The sequence below is a fragment of the Chanos chanos genome, chromosome 4 (genome assembly GCF_902362185.1).
Source record: "Chanos chanos chromosome 4, fChaCha1.1, whole genome shotgun sequence".
Lineage (NCBI taxonomy): Eukaryota > Metazoa > Chordata > Actinopteri > Gonorynchiformes > Chanidae > Chanos > Chanos chanos.
The window spans coordinates 11,134,624-11,155,029 of record NC_044498.1 but is presented as its reverse complement, the minus strand read 5'-3'; positions in this window follow the sequence as shown (position 1 = coordinate 11,155,029).

Genomic DNA, 20,406 nt, shown 5'->3' with positions numbered 1-20,406 from the left:
TAGTGCTGAGAGGTAGTCTGAATGTTTTGGTTGTCTTACTGTTTAGTGTGGACAAATGATGCTGCTCGCGCAGAAATTGGAGGACCAAAGCGCAACACTAACAGAATGCATCATTCTGACATGCTAACGATGCCATCTTTGCAAGTTTCGCTACTTTTTTTTCAAAGCCATATGTTGAGTATTCAAATCATGAGCTTTTGATAAATTGTAATTTGGACGTCTCTTGGCTTGGAAAACCGTCTCTTTGGCAGGTTAATGTATTTCCAAGCCTTTTTTCTCTGAAGAATGTTTGTCTGAAGAAATCTGGCGTGCAACAATAAACAGAGAGCGAAGAGCCTGGATTTATAGTTTGTATACATTTTCCGGCTCCAGATATCAGCAACGAAACTGATGAGTATGTTTTATGAATCCAGGCTCAGATCTAAACGAACTCCATTTATGGCGCTCGGATGTCTTTGCCATCATCTGTCGAACGGAAAATGAAGATCATGTCCTTATGATCTTGTTGTTTATGACGGCAATAATAGCATAGCCTGCACAAACTTAACACGTCAAGTGTTTGTCTATATGAATGATCACAACGGCAGTGTCAATATGGTTAATTTCACGAGGGAGACTTATTATTATTGAAGATCATCAAACATAGTGAGAATTGTTTTTAGGGGTCAACTGCGTGCAGTGCAAGTAGCAACGACGAAATCCAAGGTAAAATTCATTAATTCATTTGAAACGACAAAATTATTCGGATAGGTTTTTATTTAACTATTTAAACAAAATCATATACACGTTTGACTCATATTGCAGTCTGCCTTCCGCCACATACTGCACCATAACTGCACTGTAAACAAACGTTTCCTAATTCTTGTTTGTTAAAAAATACTTCACCTTTCTATTACAAATCACAGTGAGATTTCAGTGAGAGTTTTTTAATCATAAATCTGTATTCGATTTGTCAGCGACACCAGCCATTACGGATAATAGCTTTTGTGAACACTGTGCAATTAACTTCTGTTACTCCATCATAAAGAAATACCCTATATATATACCATACACAAAAGAAATATCTGTGAGGAGTATTAGAGTCTGTAATAACATTTTAAAGACATCCATAAATGTGGAACATCCCATAATATTCTCTTAAATAAAAAGAATAAAATCCTGACTGTCATCAAATTACAGGCTTGTGGCAGAGGAGCCTGAAGTAGGCAACAGTGTTTGTATAAATATATAGAGAAAGTGCTAGGCAAATACTGGTTGGATAGCTATATATAAACACTGAAATCCAAAGCAGATTAAACATGCTGAGTGTGAATGATGCATTTCAAGTTCTGTTAGCCTCTTCCTCCAACTGCTACTAGCTATGCCTGTATGATTTCTGTCTCTGCTATTTCCATTACATATCTCCTGCCACATCACAGCAGCTGCTATCGTCAGTTTAGACGTATCATTCATTAATAGCCTATATTAATTACAACTTAATTAATTCTTATTTACTTCAGTAAATCAATATCACTTTGACACCTGTATTGGCCGTGATGACAATGATTTCGCTACTTCATTGGGATATAAACAGAATTGTTTTATTATTCCTTATGTGAATTCGTAGCCCCAAGTCAATTTCATCTGACCTGTAGATTTTATTAGAATTTGAGCAGCACATTAATGTTGTGATATTCTTTTAAATGCACAGAAAAGAGAAACTACAAAAGACAAAGTAAACTATGTTGTGTCCATTATTTTATTTCAGCTAGTGTAGTATCATGGAGATAGAGTAAATGATTGTTGCCATCTAAGGAATTCCACAGAAGAAAGAGACAGGGAGAGAGAGAGAGAGAGAGAGACAGAGACAGAGAGAGAGAGAGGGGCAGAGAGAGAGAGAGTGAGAGAGAGAATGATGAAGAACACCTCCATAAAGGAATTTTGTGCCACAGAAACAGTTTCATTGTGAATGACTTCACCAAAGACCACCAGAAGCTCGCTCTACCATGGGGTCTACTTTCCTCTCCTCCGGAAAAAGCGATGACCTCTCGAGATCTACAGTTTTTCCGCTTAAGACCACATCTTGAAATCCACTTCAGGATTTACATTTCCTCCATTCATACCTAGTTCCTTTCTTTTTTTTTATGCAGAAGAAAGCTTTTTTTTTTTACGCCAAAACACAGCCAGAATGTCCAAAATATGTTTGTTTCTGTTCTGACACAGGAGATAAAGAGCATATTGTTTATTCTTGAGACATTAAACTCAGATAATGCTCAGATGTGCTAATAATTACAATTGATAGTGACTTATATTTGAACTGAACCTATTGTATTGAGCATTAACCAACACGAACCATTTATTTAGTCTATGTGCTACGAACTCTGAAGCACTTGCAAATCATTGGCAGCGTTAGCCACTGCGCAAATCTCATATTATCCCTCTCTAAGTTCTGAATTATGTTTGTATGTACAAACATGAAATAACAATAACAGTCTCGGTGCTTAAAAAAATACTGCAGGTTTTGATTTGTGAACTGTCCAAAGAACTTTTATGACCGGTATAGGAGAAAGTCCATCTGGTCCTGTATTTATTGTCAACCACTCTCCACCATTAAAAGGGCTGTTCATATGGCCCTTTGACCCAGGTGGGACAATGCCAAGGCGAAGCAGCTTAACAGATTCCCCCCCAAGAAATGAAACATTTTGAAAAAGTGGCTGCTTCAGATAAATCACTTGGCTGTGTATTTTGCTTCCAAACACATTAGCTCATGGATTAGCTGACTTAGAGGCTGCGATCTTTCTAGAGAGTTTGAGACATTAGCTGTGAGGATGCCTGTGAAACTGACATGGATTTCTCATCTAATTCCAGTGGTGCTTAAGAATCACATACAACTCATATTTTCATGAAACAGGCAGAAACAACTAAATTAGACTCATTCCCACTCCCCCTCGTCGCTTTAGGCTACATTCTTTCGCCGAAAAAAAACCCCAAGATGACATGGTACGTACATAATTATAGCACAAGAGTGCAAAAAAAAAAAACAAAAAAAAAACCAACCCTCTGAGAAGTGAAGATATGTTTTGGTAGGGATCAACTTGCTGAACTTGGACATCTCCCAGACTTGGATTAGGGAACTGTATAACATGTTGGATTATAAAGTTAGTATATGTAGTAGCAGATGAGATAATTGTCTACAGGGCCTGCTGCTACTGAGTGTGTATTCTAACAGAACTCTACCTGACAAATTCCACAGAAGAAATAGTTTTCCTGTCTCTGCAGGCTTATCTGCCTTTGGATCCGTCCTTTTGTATAATTCCCTTTGCCAAGATGATTAGACCAATTCTTATAACATATAACCTTGAACACACCCGCCCAGTTAAAGGAGGATAGGCCTAATGTTGGCCCCTCTTCTGAGCTAGGTTTCTTTTAAGGTTCCTTTCCTCTGTTCCTTCGGTTTCTTTCATCATTCTCTTTCAGTCTCTCTCAGCTCTTTTGAGCTTCTATCAACTGCGATATTACTCATTTTAAGAGCACTCCGCGAATAATATTAGTTCTGAATTCAGTTAACGATGACAGCAATGATTCTAAAAGAAACTGGGCCCAGTTCATTATAATTTTATTAAGCAGCTGCCCCAACAATTTCACAACAGCCAAAAAAAGACAAATATGCAGCATTTTGCAGTAGCCAACACCTGGAGAAGCAGAGAACCTAAAACACTGATGTGATTCTACGTAGACTTCTTGTGGCCAAGGTCTTGGACAAGCTCCACCAAGGCGGAGGTAAGTGAACACATTTAAATCATATCTATAGCACAGTGTAAAAAAAAAAACAACAAAAAAAAAAACCTGAAGACACATCACTTCAGCCTCAGCAGTATCCTGAATATAGTGTCTGATTTACGAGATCAAGCAAAGTGTTCCCTCACAAATTGGCCTTTCCTGAGAAATGACTCCCACAAACTGCACAAATATTATTGCTCTTTAACGTTAAAACAACAGACTGTCAAATATGACCTATGTACTTTTTTAATCCGTTTCAAAGGAAGAAAATGAATTTCTTACTTATTATGTTGCTTTTATTGTACCTTTTGTTTAAATATCTATGGCATTCTCTTTTGCACAAATATGACCAAGTAATCTGGATGATCATTCTGTATGAATAATATACTATATACTGTAATAATATACAACTGTGCTGTGTGAGAACATGCTTTAGTTTGATGTATGCAGGTCAGTGATCAATATACCGCACATTTTTAGTCCATTAGTAAAGACATTTGGAAAATTAGATAAATCTCTACTGAGCCAAATGCTGAGCTAAAATCATAAACCTAACAGAAGTGCACACAGGTCCATTATAGTAAATTATGTGACCTGCTCATAAATCCTCACTTTTCTCCCACTGAACAGAACTGCTTCAGAAAAAGCAGTGAAGAGTTTTATCCAACGAGAAAAGGGCACTAAACTTTAAGGAGGCCATTGATGAAAAGCATTCATCATTCGGTGCACAGGAAGAAATAATGTTCAAAAGTGCAATAGTGCTAATCAGTAGCAACAGTTTTTATATGGATCATTTTTCTTCATATTTGTTGTTTTTGTTTCGTGAAGTGATTGTAAATAAAGCATATCACTTTTGAACAAAACACTTGAAGTTGTTTTGAAATCCAGAGAATGAATGGTTTAGTTTGAGTTTGGGGCTACAAACACATTTCTAAGATTTTTTTGCACTTTGAAGAACAATTTCAATCTAAAGCACAACCTTCATGTGTTGGCCAAGGCTGAAAACTGAGCTGTCTATACAGTAGCTCTTGCCACATTCTGTAAAAGGTGTATTATTGAATGCTTTTCTAACCTGGCAGCAGTATCCAAGCAACTTGGCCTTGCTTTTCAAAAACCAAGTCCTTGCCAGTGTTTGGGAGAGGGTGAGGAAAGAGAGAGAGAGAGAGAGAGGGAGAGAGAGAAAAAAAAGACTTAGAGGCATCTAAAGTTAAATTTAAAGATGTGTTTCTTTTGGACGCCTGTCTGTGCAGCCATAAACCAAAGGAGACATTTTCATACTCAACATTTTTCATGGTTTTGCTCTGAGTTTCCTCCCTTCCTCTCTCACTCCACCTTGGCTCCAGTTACCTACTGCTGCACTGCCTGGTAGACCACAGTCGATGGGGCATCGGCTCCTCGTGAAAACTCCGTTGTGGGACCTCCACCCACCCGCACAGAAGCTTCCCCCTCTGGACGGAACCTAGTTGACCTTGGAATGGTTCTGAATAAGGGGATCCTAAGAGAGTTTGCCACCTGGATGCCGACCACTTAAGAATCCTTTCATCGCTTGCTTGGTTTTGAAGTAATACCGCATGTGCACACTTAAGTCTAATCACCAACAGTTATTAGTGCTAATCTAAAGGCTCCCCAGGCTTCCACCTCATTTTTATGTGGCAATAAATGAACCATTTTAGAAATCATGTATGTTTGGGAGGCAGTTATCCCACTGACTCTGTGGCATATCATCATTTGAGAGGAGTGGTTGCAGTTTATTATTAATCAGTGTTTAATGTTCCTCCATAGAAGATTTATCAAATGTCATGTTTGTTTCCATGGTGAACGTATTTACGGACTTCTGCGCTTGAGATTATAGCCACATTCAGACTGCCTGCAGAGATGCAAAAACAAAGGAAAGGAAGCAAATTACTGTCATCAAAGGTGGAGCAAAGATGATATTCAGTTCTGTTTCTATACTTGAGCAGACTATGGTCTCTAAATTTATGGATGGTTTCAATCTAACCATCGTGGCTCTGACTAAAGAACGTGAATGTTATGGCTATGAATATCAAATGAATAAAAGGGGTGGGGGGGGGGGGGGGGGGGGGTGTGGAGAGGGGAAGGGAGGGGAGGAGTGGTGATCAGTTATAAAACGGTTAGTCAGCTCCTCAGTAAAATGTCTGCATTTCTTTTATTGGTGTCTCTGAACGTGAGGTCTATTTTAAGGGAACATCTTAAGACTCTGATCTTCATTTTATGGGAACAACTTCAAAATTTTGTGCCAGTTTTACCAGCAAAACCGTCTCCAAAAGGGATCCAAACATTTCTATCCAGTGTTTTGAAAGAAAAAAAAAAAGAAAAAAAAAAACCTCTTGAAATGCTCATAAAAGCAGACAAATCTGCAAGTCATACGCCCCACAGAAAGTCACATTTGATCATGTGATGTACAAGAAAAGTTTTATTTTATTTGCGAATAGGTAACTCGAAAAAACAGAAACAGAACTGTGCTTTCACCTCACAATAATTAACACATTACGGGAGCAGTTAACGCCATGTGGTTACTGTGGTAACTGTGTCTGTGTTATGTGTTATGTGCAAACTCTGAGGTTTTCTCATATCCTCATTTCCACTTTATCATGACACACAGATACATAGTGTATTTATTTGGGGAAGGGATGAGTGGCTAAAAAAACACAACTCAAATAAACTTTCTTAAATGAACAGACACACGATGTGAACAGAATTAAAGACCTCTCTTTGATGGAAGAGAACCTTAATGGTATGCAGACCGGAATCATTATGTCTATTACGCCACAAGGTACATTTCACAAGTTTTCCAGAAAATGCACCAAATTTTTGGATGGGAAAGCAATGCCACATCTGGTCTCATTTGGCATTTAAGTGATCTACCGCTGCATAATAATAGCTAGAATGTAAATAGAGTGATGAGTTCAACATTACTGATTGTTACACAGTAAATTTACAATTATGCGATACCACCACTCTGAAGATCACATCTGGTGTGTTGATGTTAGTGTCATTCTATTTGTTTGGAAGGAGCGATTATCTATTTGAAACTCTCATTTCCTAAATATGTGACCTTCTTCTTTATTAAGTAGACGCAACACAAGGTTAAATAAAGGGAGTAGAACAGGCAAATAGTGCATCTGAATTATGATTTGTTTATAAATGTCTGTGGCTAAAGTTGCTCATGTTTGGTGTAATGGGGTCATTGTACTGAGACCACCCTCAGTCTCTATCACCACTGCTTAAATGGGCCCATTTCTCATGTTCTCTGTGATAATGAGTGCAGTATCTAGGCGTGGAACATTGCCCTGACCTCTGTCAGGTCCCACTAACTCAATGTCTGTGTGTGTGTGTGTGTGTGTGTGTGTGTGTGTGTGTGTGTGCATGTGCACGCACCAATGCACGTGTGTATGTGCGCATGTGCATGTGTGTGCGTGCATGTGTGCGTGGTACAAACATGCGTGCATGCGTGTATGTGTGTAGGTGTGCGTGTGTGAGTGTGAGTGTGTGCGCGCGCGGATGTTGTTGTCTGTGTGTCTATGTGTATGTATGTGTCTTCTTTATGGTGTTACTTTTAGAGGGAAAATGGAGACAAGTATGACATCCCTGTTTGTCTTAGTCTCCTCCTCAAACAAACAGTGAAGATTACAGTGAAAAAAGACAACATGACCGCTTAATGGAATATTAGTGTACTGATAGTGAGTGTGGGCTTCACATCATGCACCAGTTCATTAGAGGCATAGTGAACCACTGTTCAACTGTACCGTTTTGTACAAAACAATTCAGTACACTATACACATGCGCCGTGAAAGCCACCTGCAAAATATGTCCATCGTCACTTGAAACAGTATACAACAACTTAAAATCACTGTGCTGACAACTATGAATGGGCTCAAGGTGAAATATGACACAGATATTGCCCATGCTAAAACGCATAATTACCAAGAGCATGAAAGTGAAGTATCAATAAATAAGGTTAAAGAAGGAATGTAGAAATCGGCTGAAGTTAAATTGAGAGTTAAATTTAGGTTCCTAGTGGCGGATGATGTAATTACCAGACCAGATGAACAGCGACCTGTTATTGCACAATTCAGGAAAACCTTTTTTTTTTTCTTTTTTTTTTATACCTCTGTTCTCATCAGACAATGATGCTCAAGAAAGCAAGCTACGTACTCCCTGTTCTGTTTGGATTGTGACAGCTCTTTGCAATTTGTGTTTAATGACTTTGTCATAATAAAGCACCATCTGCAGAGCCATAGATTAGACCTATGCTTTCTATCACTTTCTATAGAGGACTGTGTGAAGGCCAACACAACTTTTGAGAGCCTGTTGCTGGTTACCACTGAAACCTGCATCTACTCACAGAGGAAAAGAAGGTGAGTGATTTTTAGAAAGCTGTACGGTTTCACATCTCCTCATAAAGGCCACTTTCAACACCAAGAGATGTGGCTTAGTACAACTTATCATTGTGTGAACACAGTAAAGCTTTGCACTAGGTGTTCTAGCACGGACATGACCCATCCCTGTGTGTAGTGTATTGTACACCCTCGCGTGTAGGGGGCTTGCACGTACGTGTAGCATGTTTACAAATACGCGCTCACACACAGCCCTCATGAACAAGCTCTGTTGTTCTATAACCCCATGTGTGTGTGTGAGGTCAGAGTTCAGTTCCTCCTGGGTTTGTTTAGGAATCTATGAGTCTGCACAGCTGGCCTGATCATCTGTGCATAGCTGGCTATAAAAATTTACGGAGCACAGCCTCAGCCAGCTGCATTTATCAGCTTTAACGGGGATATTCCTGCGATGAGGCGTCGGGTCTAATGTCTGCCCCTCTGTACTCCTGGCCTTGCTCAGCCAATGAGCTGTGCTGCCTTCTCTACTGAACCTTTATATGGACTGAATTTGATATGAATCACTATGTACATATATATATATATATATATGTGTGTGTGTGTGTGTGTGTGTGTGTGTGTGTGCGCACGTGCGTGCGTGTGTGTATGTGTGTGTGTCTGTGTGTCGGTGACACACACATTACATTGTAAAGAAAACAAACTTTTTGATCTTACCATCACATCTTTGTATCTATCTGTTTTTTTCTCTCTCCACTCCTCCTCCACACTCATTCTCCTCCACTTTATATCTGTCTGTTTGGCTGTCTTTTTATCTCTCGCCTCTGACACATGTTTGAACTCCGACTTAAAACATCCATCAGGTAATCATTACAACTTCGGGGTCTCGACCTGTAGCACTCCAATAATAACATCTCTCTCTCCCTCTCTCTCTCTCTCTCTCTCTTGACCCACTCATCTCTCTCTCTCTCCCTCTACAGCTCTCCCTCTAGTCTAACTTTTCCCCTTTCACAGTGTCTTGATTGAGATACAAACCGATTTGCCCTGACTGCAGGAAACATGTAGAGGAAATGGCGATGTACTGTTCTGCTTTGAGTGCCACTTCAACTTATTTATTTGGACAGGGAAAATATTTTGGTGGAATTCCCCCCATCTCGTGGGATCTGAGACCAGGGGCTTAAACACAGATGAGCATGTGTGAGGTGTCATGTGGACTGCTGAGGCTTTTTAGGATGGATCCTGCCCCCCCCCCCCCCCCTCCACCCCCACCTCTGACCCATCACACGTCCAAACACAAACAGTTCTCCCTCATGTCTGGAATCCAATTAGTTTATCTCACTCTTGACACACTTCCAATTGTTGTCACTAAAAGAGCCAGCAGGACTTTACAAATTGTTCCATTAGAAAGTATTTGTCACTATCTAGCCATGAATGAAGGTGCCATGGCGATTGATTATTAGCTTAGACCACACGACCATCTGGTTTTCATCAGGTTGAGGAGCTTGATTCCCTTCAGCAGCGATGGTTTGACACCCAGTGGTGAGGTTTTCGGCCATAAAGAGATGTGTTACAGGGCGAGTAAGTAAGGAGTTAGGTTCCAAATTCTTAGATGTTTATTTTTGTAATGTCGTTTATTTTAACAGCGTTCACATCGCGGTCTCTGACCATTCTTGTCATCTTGTACAATAAGGAATTAAGTTCTAAACTCCATCGTGTTTATTTTCGTTATGTAGTTTATTTAGAAATGCACACGCTGAAGCCTCCGTCCTTTCACATAATCCAGTAATCTTTTGTTATATTCCAAATCAACTCAGCCCTACCATTTCCGACTCACACTTATACATTCCTTGAATGTGCAAAATGATTTGAATGGTTAGTCAAAATGAAGTGTAGAATAAAAGATGTATACCGGAATGCATGTAGTCCAAAACCTTTAAATTTCTTCCAAAAAATTTGGAACCTTACTCTCTTTCAATTTATTTGAGGACCTAAAGAGAATTTCTCAGGCAAACTGAAAGCCATAGATTTATTCACGATATAGTGACAAGAAATGTACATTGAAGTGATGATGGAAATGACATGACAGTGACCTCTGTGTTGTGAAATGACTTACTGAGTTCTGACCATGTAATTGCATAATTAACTCCAGGGTCTGTGTGAGCTTGGCTTGGTCAACCCTCCAACCCACAGCTCTCTGACAGTTTCCCATACTTGTTTGTCTGAATCTTGTGCATTTTAATGGAGTTAGGTTAGAGTTAAGCATAAAACTTCCACTCGCTGTCTGCTAATGTAGTACGTCCAGGACATGTGCAACCAGGTCACAGAGTCAAAGTCACAGCGGGGAAAGGGAATTTAATTAAATAATTCACTTTTTAAAATAATTTCAGTGTGATGACAAATTTGATGGTGCAATATCAAGAAAAGTCTACATGAGTGAAAGAAAGCAAGTAAAAAACAACCAGAAATAATACAGGAATTGAGAAACTATACATTCTACTACACCATGATCTGTTGTAATTGTAAAAGAAATCATGAACGCCTAAATGATAATTTCACTGCAATATATATAGAGGGATCCAAATTATGTTTATATCTGCTTAAAATGATGTATGACATTAAAATAAGTTACTAATATAAACCACCTTTATATTGCAACACAAAGCCATACATAGCTCAGAAAGATTTTTAGATAGATAGATAGATAGATAGATAGATAGATAGATAGATAGATAGATAGATAGATAGATAGATAGATAGATAGATAAGTCTGAAGAAAAGATAGGCAGTTATCAGTGTGGGCTAATTTAGTGGCTCATAGCTTTGATGTCTCAGTGACGCTAAACGTATTGATGTTGCAAATGTTCATAACCAAAAAATCCTTATTAAGTTCATCAGATTGTGGTTAGCTGTTATTTTCATACGACATCGTTCTGTATGTCACAGATGTTTAAACACTTCTTTTCTGACCAACTTTCACAAATGTTCAAGTGAAAAAAAAAAAATCACACTGACAAGGAAGAGCAAAATAAACAAGGCCTTTTGATGTGTAGCGCCAGTATTCCTTCAACGCTAGACCCTCTTAATCACAGTCAAATGCAAACTAATTCGACTCACTGCCAGTAGAAACACACACACACACACACACACACAGAGTGCGACAGACTCTCTGCGGACTGGGGTTTGGGATCTCGAGAAGGCAGGAGAAACATGACGGACAAGCTGGTTCAACTCGCACTAAAATCCACTAATGCACTCCACAGACTGTCTTCTCTCACCTCCTTTTCAGCTTGATTGATTCAGACCCTGGGGAGACAGATTGCTGCTGGTAGGGAGTGATCTGGTGATCTGTTGTGAATGTAATTAAACCTAGTGGAGTATGATCTGACTGTGATAAGACTGCTCTAACTGAGATTAATCTTCCCTCCAACAGGCTGTGTCAGGAGATGTCTTAACCATAGAGACCTAAAGAAGTTAACTTTACATTAAACAGTTTTGGTTGCTGAGGGAAGCTTCTAATTTCTCTTTGAGGAAGTATCGTCAATATATATATTTTTTTATTACTAGCTATTTGTTAGCGATTGTCTTACTTGAATTGTGTCATGTTAAATAAATAGGACAAAGATGGACTTGCACACAGAATTTTATCACACAAAGAGACCTTGCAGTAACTGAAAGCATGAAGATAGTCCGTATAATCTGGCCACAGGCACTATTACATAAACAGGGATGTTTTAAATGAAGATAACATTAAAAATTGAGCATGGGAGGGAGGGCAGAAAAGGTAGTTTACATTCTCTGCAGAGTAGTCTTGATAGCAGGCCAAGAGAAATATTAGCTATTTTAAATGTGTGCATTAGTGTAATTTATTGGGCTCCCTCTCTGGTTGAGCGTTCTTCCCAGTCTTCTTTCTTTTTCTTTTTTTTTTTTTTCTTTTTTTTTTTTTTTCTTCAGGCCTTAATACAAATGGCAGGTCCCACCCCAAGAATGGATGGGAATCACTCACAGTCAGTAATCGCTTAAAACAACATCATATTTACCGGCTAATAAGCACAATGCGTTCCACGTTGTTCTCCTCCTTCTGACTGGGATTTGAGCCCTCATTCCGAAAAAGCCCTGTTGATTTACACTAAGTTATTTGGAAATGCTTTCATTTGGAAGGTTGCTATGGGTGGTGGGGAGGAGGAGGAGGAGGAGGAGGAGGAGGAGGAGAAGGAGAAGGAGAGGAAACAAAGAGGGAGAGGAGGGAGAACTGGGGAGGTGGAGCCGAAAGGGATTTCATAATTCTTTGTGTATGTCTGGAAGTCTTCCACGCATTCCGATTTTTAACCAATTTATGTCCGAATGGAATGACCCTGGGAATTAATGAGGCTCTCGCCCGTAAGTTCCAGCACTGCCGGGGTCAAGTAAATCATCCTTAAGGGCTCCAGTCTTCCATTGCCTCGCTCTCCCTCTCTCTCTCTCCTCTCTCTCCGGCTCAACATCCTGCGATAACGGACAGACACGGGGCCTGAGAAATACCACCTCATCGACACTTTCTGTCTATCCGGCAGGACATATTTTAGTTGCAGCGCGCCAGGCGGCTGTAAAGCCGGCTTTTAGGGGAGTCTGCGGCCGTTGATGAATGAGAGCAAGGGCTCTGCTGAGAGGCGAGGGGTCACTTTCTTAACTCCTCATCTCAGTCTGGGCTTGTTGATGTTATACACATTTTTCTCTCCAGGGGCTTCCTTTTTTTCCATCCAAGTCCCTGTTTTATTGGAGTATTTAAAACCTTATACAATATGATTTAGAGACACTCTTTCCCTTTGAATTAATATTTGGCGATGTAATTGCTAAATCATCCAAAGCACATTTATACTGTGGAAAAATGATGACATCATGCATATTAATCCAACTTGACTGTATGGAGTAACACCTAAGTAATGACCGCTGCAAATCAATCAAGGGGTTTTATACGGCAAAATAGATTTGTCACTTCATTTAAAAACAATTCAAATGCCGTATATTCAAATGATTAGTGTTTTACAATCTAAAGGAAAAGAATGACAACATTGCTCTTGGGGATCTTTAATTTAGCACATTTCACCACTTGAGTTTCACAGCCTAACCACCGCTTTAACACTATTACAGAGATCATAATAACACTGAAATTTACACAGTTTCCATAACTGTGGGGTTATAAGAAGCGTCTACTGTGAAAAGGAATATACAGATGTGGTTATTCCTACATGTCATCATGACTAGATTATTTTATATGCCAGTTTCTGTGTAAACATGTCATTATTTAGCACATTAAGTTCCTCCATCCCCACCCCCCCCTTTCACCCCCCAGTCCTATCTCTGACATCATCACTGATACTGTGCAATACTTATTGCTGTCATGAAGAAAAAACAAGGCATGCATAACAACTCACAGACATTTGGTGTCGTGTATGCCCTCCTCTCAGCAATACTTTATCTTGTTTATAGGATTACTCTCTGAGTAACAGTTAAGTTGATAAATGGATTAGACTGGGTGACAGTTCTCCATATAAATCTAGACTGTCTGCAATTACAGCCATTACATACTTCAGGCTCCTCTAGAATAAACTACACGATGATGTCAACCGGCCGCTTTGAGATTAAGCAGCTCTGCAAGTTCTTGGCTGATGTCTCCAAGGGAACACCTTGATGGCTATAATTACTGTCATGTTACGAGTGTGATGAGAGATACCAGAGGTCTAAATAAAACGTAAAATGGTTTTGATATAATAGATGTGTATCTCTTTGTTTAGAAATTCCACAGACCATCTGCCACATGTCTAGAGAGCTAAGATCTTCTGTTGCTTCAGCTTGTTCAAGTATTTAATGAAATCTGAATAGCCGTTTTAGCACACGAGCTTGCGATTATGGTCGAGACCATCGCATAAGGTCTGATTTTACTGGCGTCGCAATGGTTTACTCAGTTTATCATTAATTGCTCCTTTTTTTATCTGTTTCAAGTGATTTCTTATGTCTAATGTATCCGGATACATTAGGTTCTTATACCTAATGCATCTGAAGTCACAAACACTTGAGTAAATGTACTCAGACATTCCCTGTCGTCTTCATAAGAATCCATCAAACTATCTCATATCCAGCCTAATTTGAAGTGTACAGCAAAGTCACTGAATGACGTTACGTTATTTCTCGGGAAATGAAAGGAAAGGATTTAACATCAGGAAAGAGGAATCTCTGACCTCTAAATATTTTTTTTCTTTTTTGGGGGGGGGGGGGGGGGGGGGGGGGGGGGGTAAATAATGTTCTGACATTAATGGTGGCTTTCACAGTGAGAAACAATTCCACAGTTCACTGTGCTTTAAGTTCAAATCATTGTTGTAACGTGGCTATTTTTGTGTCACATTGACTTTGCGAGCCAACAAATAGAGGCACTGAATCACTGTGACATTTAGATTACACGAACACGCTATATTTAAAGACCTGCTGGATAAGATAATACACATTGGTTTCACACAGTAAACAAACTGTAAATCCCCTGTCAAGTGCTAAATTGAGTGTTGTCTGTTTATGCAAGAAGTCTGTTCCATAATACAATGTGCCCCAAGGTCTCTTTGACATCTAATTTATTAGGTTGTCCGGTGTGGTATCATTTTCCTGACTATCTGTTACATTGTCCTCTTTTCCTTTCATGAGTCAGATTCTGACCATCAGGAAGACTAATTTTAAACAAACAAACAAACAAACAACCAAACAAAAAAAAGTAAACCGATAAATTAATTAATTGATAAATGCATCATTCAAGAAAGCTCTTTCAGCAAAAAATAATGTTCTTTGCCAACAAGAAATAGGTGAGCCTGACATGGATAACAGTGGAGTTTGAGATTGTTACGGTAATGCTTTTGGTGAAAAAATAGTCAGAATAGTTGGGCTCTTTTCTCAAGCAATTTATTGTTTGAAGGGTTTCTAAAGAGTGTCTGTTTTTAAAGTAGGAAGGATGGGAAGGTATTCTGACTGTTAAAAAAATTATGATAAAAGGGACATACTATCTGATATGAAACTGACTGTGATAATAATAGAAGGGCTGATAGTTAGAGCTGGTCAACTATACCCTCCAGGGTAAGGACTGTGGCATGTTTTTCCTCCGCCTGCACGCCTGAAATAAATGTACATTTCCACGGTTACACAAAAAGTGTGCATGCATGTCCTGACAAATTAATGAAGGGTTGGTTGAGTGGCTTATATATTTATTGACTTTTACTGATTTTTATTTATTTAGATTTATCTGCTTTATACATTTATTCATATAAACTACCTTTTCTGTAATACTACACAACAAGGTCCTCAACATGTTGAAACGTGATAGCAATTAGTACTAAGTAGAAAAAAAAATACTAAGCAAAAAAATCATAGTGACCAGTCCAATAGACACTGATATCTCTTCACAACCATCTGATTCTAGTTATATTCTAGCCCATACATACGGCAAAATGTCAGATAAAACATGTGCCATGTTTCATTACACAGAGTTTGTCTATTAATGACATCTCAGATATAAAACTGTCTTATACAGACTGACTCACTGTCATTGCTTTATTCTCCATAGAATGAATGAAAATAAAAGGAAATAAAAACATGAAGAATGATATTGTTTTACATGGAAATCAGACCAACCGAATTAGACCTCAGCACAAAAATGTACCTGTTTATCTCTTTGAACATGATGATGAGGATGACTAGTCTCTAAATTACACGTGTCTTGGCAAACTCTTGTAGAACGTCATTTAAGTGTGAACAGGCAGAAAAGGTTGGTCACTTTGTGGCCTGCACTACTCTTTGATGTTTACTTTTTAGCAGACAGTCTTTTTACTGTACACCCACAAAAGGTATATCTGCAAGAAGGAATGCTCTTTTCGAGAAACAGTTGTTCTGATGTTGTTCTTGGAAACCTGCTGGCACCTTAAAACTCCCCAGGAGAAGCTTAATTATTCCACTGTGAAATACCAACAGAAGAACTCTGCTTCTCAGAACAACAACAAGTTCAGATGAATTTTATGACCCATTTATGCTCTAAGTCTCATCTTTATCTGGATTCATTTTCTAATATGTAACAATACACACCATTCATAGAGCAATGCTTAGATTTCAGTTAGACATTTTTCATGGTTGGAATGCTTTTTTTCACAACTAAAGTAACATTTTTAAACTAGCCTGTTTGTTTGTTTGTTTGTTATATTATTGTACTGTTTGTTATAATGAGGAAAGACAGTTTGTTTCCTTATGCAGACAACTGTATCTACTGCTGCTAATTCTCAGAAGATCATGTGTATGATTTGAAAAAAAGTGCTGAGAATCTGGATTTTATTTTTGTCTAAGTTTGGGGGGCAAATTTTATTCTGTTTTTCTATTGTTCTTACCCTACAGTCCAAAAATGATACAGGAGCCAAACCAAGGGTGAGAACTACTGTTTAACATTAGTGAGTGTGTGTGTTCTCTTAAATGACCATTTTCCACCTAGTTATTCTGTAATACAACGTACTACAATATTTTCCCCCAAGTTCCCTGTTCTCTCATTAACCATCAAAAATGCATTTGTGTCTGAGACACAAGAGTTCCCACCTACATCTGTGCTTGCGTGTCATTGTCCACATAAGACTGGCCAGCAGCAACAAATCATGAGGTATGGAGCCAATGCTTACCACAGTTTCCCTAGTAAAGTGGTTCTGACACTACAAAAACAAGAATGGCTAGAAAGTGTGAGAGAACATTCAATATGAGCCCTGAGAGTTTCAAGCATAATTACATTGGATTTGCACTTTTTTTTTTCCTGTTGAGATGACATCAGAGATGTGGAGACCATATCAGTCATACGGTTTTCAGAGCAAATGCCAACATAAGAGGCACATGTTCAAACACACCAGCAGACAAGCCACAGCTCCACTGCTGAGACAAAAAAGCCATTCAAAACCACAGTCATGATTTATAGAAGGGGGCTAGAGACCAGCACAAAATTAATTGTAGGAAATGCAAGGGTAGCCCAAAAGCCATGTCCAAGATACACTTTCCCTGGCTTTCCAGACCTATGGAAAACCTGGGTGGCCCTTACCCTCACTTCCTTTGGTTTTCTGTGTTAATGTCATTGCTTTCGTCCATATTACAGAGTCACCACCACAAGTACAGCTGGGGTCAGAGAGACGGAGCTGACCATGTTTGTTCACATAAATACAAACAGAAGTTTGCATGCTGATGATACACATTCTGTGGCAAAAATAGCATATACTTTGGTCTCATATGATAATCTGTACGTGGACATAGTAGTTCAGACATAATTTCAAGAATTGTTCAGTTTGTGAGATTTCCAGCAATGGAAAGCCACATGGCGCATTGTGGTCAATAGAGGTTTTGACTCACTTAAAACACTTAATTTTTCCTTCAACCTCACACTGTTTTAAAGTGGTTCAAAGCTGTATTTGCTGCTGAGCAATGCCATCCAAATATGTAGTACTCTGATATAGCTATCTCACTATGCTTACACAATAGGAAATATAAGTGCAAGTCAGGGGTGCCGGAAGCGGGGTGGAGGGGGGGGGGGTGGCATAACCAACAGAGATTATTTGATTGTAAAGCACAATTTCTTTGTAATTCCATCTAAAGTAGGCTACCCTAGAGGCTGAAAATATGTCCCACTGGTGCTTTGAAGGCTCCAGCTGTCCAGCTCTAGTGTCTGGGTTTTGACGGTTTTCAGTCATTCATTCATTCATTTTCTAAGTCGCTCATCCTGATTAAGGTGGCAGTGGGTGCTGGACCTTATCCCAGTGTTCACTGGGCAAAAGGTGGGGAAACACCCTGGACAGGTCACCTTAGATAGCTTTTGTGCAAACATCTTACAATGACTGCTCATTTCCATGTTGCTTTACCTACAAATACTCTCTTTGTAGAAGATCAAGGCTATGATTTATTCTTTAAACAAGTATTCAGACTACTAAATAGCTTAGGGATGGACCAAAGAATTTTGCACGTTTGGAAAAACGATCATTTTCATATTTCTATTGTGGTCAGAAAGAAACATCATCCTCGTTAACAAGCTATCTGATGACCTCTTTGACCTCTGATACTTGCACTAGTCATTTTGAGAGCTCTAAAACAAATCAGAGAACCCCACGTGCCGCTGCAATAATAACATTATCATTAGTGTTGTGTAAAGAATATTGTTGTGTCCTTATCATAATTTTTGCATACTTTTTTCATGAAGTGAGCTCGTACGAGTGTGCCACTTAAGATTTAACAAACGCTACCAACTTCAGAAACTTTCAGAAACTTCAGAACTTTCACAAATGACTCACATAAACGTGATGGATGCCACCTGCTCATAAATGAATGCACGTTTAAGGGGAGCGGGAATTAACGCAACTGATGCCCCAAATATGCACAAAAACACTAGGCGTCCTGCCCCGTTTGTCTGGAAACGTCAGTCATAAAAGTGGCATCCAGGAGTAAAAAGAACGAGATTGAAGGCCTTCAGATCTTGATGGTCTGATTTCAGAGATTAGTGAACGAAAACATACCATTTTGAACAACATCAACAGTATAATTAAGGGACCTTTTAAAGTCAAGGAGTGGTGAAAAAATTACTAGTGCTCTAAACGCAGTGTCACTCGAGGCTCGTACCATCACTGAAATGAAGAAAAAGTGGTTTGATACTGGGTTTAAAAGCAGTCTTACCAAAGCAAGGCAAACCCTGCCTGCAAGGAGAGAGGGTGAAGGAGACGTCAGATGGAAGAATACATGCTAGAATTTGTGATGTTGCACTGTTTGACAGACTGACATTGTAGTATTATAGAACAGCCTCAACAGCCAATTTAAATTACTGGTAATAATATTTTTTATATTTTCAAATTCTGAGTTATAATTCAAAAAACAGAGTAAAACAGTAAAATATCAATGCCAAACAGGATAATCTCAACATGATTATATATTATGAAGTTTAATTTATATGTTCAAACACCGTTCTGTTATGAAATCAGTACAACCCTTTGGTCACAAACCTTGCTTTAGAGAACAACAGTCTAATTGTTCATAATTCATACAACAGGTCTGGACCACTTGTAAATCTCATTAGTGAGAAAATGAATGAATGCAGAAACTCTTATATCGCTTGTAGGAGTCAATTATGAACAAGTCATACATGCAACTTGCTCACACAAGTGGTTCTTGCATGAGGTCCAATGTCTCCTGGTTCCATCATCTGTGCTCAAGTGATCTCTGTTTACACCCCTCCCACACCGACGACACACACATCTTCTGCCTGTTTTCCAATACGGACACCCAGGTGACCTAGGCGCATCTCTGTCTCTGCATGCCTCTCTGATATTTCAGCTAAGGTGTCTGGGCACATCCTAAAACACAAACTTGACAAGACCAAATGAACAAAATTACCCTTGTAATTGTAATTTTACGCGCAAATAATTGTTCTGTAGTAATTAAGTGAAGTTGTTAACAAAAAAACATGCTTACTTTAGGACACTTCCTCATGTTTTCAGCAAACCTCCTCTTTTGACTCACCTTTCTTGCACAGCTCTCTGTCTCTTACTCTTTAGGGGGAGAGAATTCTTGCCAATCCATGGCCTTCCCCTTACTGTTAAAATTCCTAGCCAAATATACTAATAAATTCAATTAGCATCTTCAACCCTCCTGCCACATAATTTTATCATCATCTGACTATGAACTAGTCAAATAAAGTTTATGTTGTTTTTGAGTGGGATTCTCTTTCCACTTCGCCATCTTGGTCAATATTATGGAAACCATATTAACCTGGAAACCATATTCAATTCAAGTCCATGCTTGGTTGCTACAGAGTTGGTCTTGGAGATGAACAGTGTTAAAGTAGAAACCTGAATTCCCAGGTTTTGGCATTTTTTGTCCTCAAGCCACCTTCAGACTATTTGGTGTTCCTCCCCTCTCTTTGGTTTGTGAATTCAGAGCCAAATACTGGCTTCTTTGCATCCCCTCTTCCCCTCACGCATTAGTATCCCCAGATCCCTAGTTGCCCTGGGTGACATGAACGCCCTGTTGGTGCTGCTGCTCTGCATTATTTTGCTTTTGTTGGCACCATTTTGTAAGACCTCAGTTTTCTGAAATAACAGAGGATCTAAGCCCCATTACTCTATATTTGGAATATTGTAAAGAAGTAAGTGGAGGCCAGTGGAACGTTTTGTAAATCTTGAGTCACCCCAAACCACGGTGAGCACGATAAATGTGCTGGGTTCTCCAACAGGATATCCCCTTAGACTGGCTTACCATAACCATGATGAGTATAACAGAG